Here is a 2,415-nt window from a genome sequence, read left to right on the forward strand (position 1 = left end):
ATATATATATATATTGGGGGGGGGGCTAATCTCCAAATGATAATACTTTTTATAAAAGAACCTTAAATTATATTATTTCTCGTGGCAGAACCTCGATTTCCTCATTAAAATTTATAAACGATTGTGGTTAACATATTAAATAAAAACACTGCAACTTATTTTGTAACTAATTGTTTTGAAGAATGATTTTTTTACATTGTTTTATCGATAATAATCTTAAAACATGGTCATCAGACAATTAAATGTGCATATAAGTCTTACCTTTTTTTTCTGAGCAAGGTGGAAATAAATAAAATAATCAGCTTAACTACGCTTTTCGCTGAAATGAAAATTGATAAGGAACGCTAAACGGCATGATAATAAAACCATATTTTGACGTTACCTTACCAAAAGTTCTTATCGAAGCACTGTGGTAAAAATTACCTCACATTTTGGTACTTATTTTCAAAACAGTAATTTCAAAAAGATTAAATAAATTCAAGTGGATTATTAAAGCTAAATTATTGTTGTTTAATGAAATTCAAATTTGCATAAAAACAAGCAGCTTCAGTTAGAGTAATGCAATTGCCAATACGCTTCACGAAAATTAAAATCTTTTTCCTTTCTTTTCTTTTTTATTCTTCCTTTTATTGTTAAAAATTTCTGACTTAGGTCTCTCAAAGTCCTAAAATAATTCACGTGACTTAGCATAGTTGCATGTACTTATATAAAAAGTTTGATTAAGTTGCAGACCCCTGAATTATTCATCATACTGCTTTAATCTCAAAATATTTTCCTAAAATTGCTATACCGCTTTCTTTTTAAATCTCTAAAAAGTACGTGAATAGATTAAATGAAATTATGAGGTAGATTAAATAAAAAGATCAATTTAATTATATTATGCCAGAAAAAAAAAGAATCTGGAACGAAAGTTTTGAAAGTTTTTTTTTTCACTACAAGTATTACTACAAATTGTTGTCAGAATATATTTAACCTTATATATTTATCCAAAAAAAAAATAATTTTTCGAATGATAAATCTGTGCAATATTAATAAAATGATTTTTTTAAAATTTGAAACACAAAGTGAAGTTATTAAGAAAGTTAATTTAAAAAAATAAAATAAGCATAAATTCTTTTAAAAATTAAATTTTTTAAAGCTGTTTGATTAAATTCTATATATATATATGTATATACGATTGAAAGCAGTACACTATTTCTAAAATATAAAACATTTGCACTAAAGATTTAAAATAGTTTTCGGAAGTTGACGGTTTGAGAAATATATTAGGTTAAAAATATCTGGACAAATATTTGTTTCTTTTATGCTTAATTTAAACATTTTTGTTAAATTTGATACAAGTACAAAATATGTACTATCTGAATATAATTATACTTCTTTCAAAAACATAGTTATTATTACTGAATTTCCTTATAAAAAAAAATATTTTTATTATAAAACGATTATGGAAAAAAAAATCTAAATTTCTTAAGTACAAAAATGTTTCCAGCTTGCAAAAATATAAATAACAAAAAAATAGCAAAATAATACGTTTTATAACCGTATTTATCAAAGAATATTTTTCAAATTTTACAATAATTAGCAGACATTATTATTTTTATATTCTTTTTGAAAGATACTATTTTAAAAAATAAACAGACATTATTTACAGTTCTCAAGTAACTTATTGAATTCGGACTTTTTCTTCAATTCTATTGTAACATAAATCCTTTTATTGTTGACAATCACTTAAGAATGCTGAAATATATTCAATTAATTTTCCTTTTCTCATTCAGAAATGCATACGATTGTCAAAGAAGATATTCGAGTCTCGGTGATCAATCAGATTCATATGAAATTGTAATTCATCATACAATTCACGGCAGTTTGAGGACAGTTCGCATGAGCATAAAATATTAATGACATTTTCTGAGAACATTTAGAAAATTCATTTTACCATTTCTTTAGAAGCAAATTTAAAGTATAAATTTCGAGTATGGAGTCAATTGGAAATAATTTATTTTGCTTTGCAAGCAATTTTTTGGTCAAATTAATATATTTTACAATTCTAACGTTTATGCGGGGTTTTTTTTTTGCAATGCGTCATCCAAACACTGTTCATTGAAACCATCACTAATTCTCATTTTATTTTGTCAAACATTTTACCATTTCTTTAGAAACAAATGTAATGTATAAATTCTACGTACGGAGTTAAGTGGAAATAATTTTTTTAGCCTTTGTGCTCAAGTTTTTTGTCAAATTAATCTCTTATACACAAAATATACTATTTGGTATTGAATACCATTTTGTGAAATTACAAATATTACTTCGCGAAAATACTAAATTACTCGTTAAATTGAAACTCAAAGACTTTTTGAAACATTGTCAGGTAAACTACTAAATGCATGTTAAATAAGCTTGAAATATATATATATA

This window comes from Parasteatoda tepidariorum, chromosome 4, assembly GCF_043381705.1.
Source record: "Parasteatoda tepidariorum isolate YZ-2023 chromosome 4, CAS_Ptep_4.0, whole genome shotgun sequence".
NCBI classification, from domain to species: domain Eukaryota; kingdom Metazoa; phylum Arthropoda; class Arachnida; order Araneae; family Theridiidae; genus Parasteatoda; species Parasteatoda tepidariorum.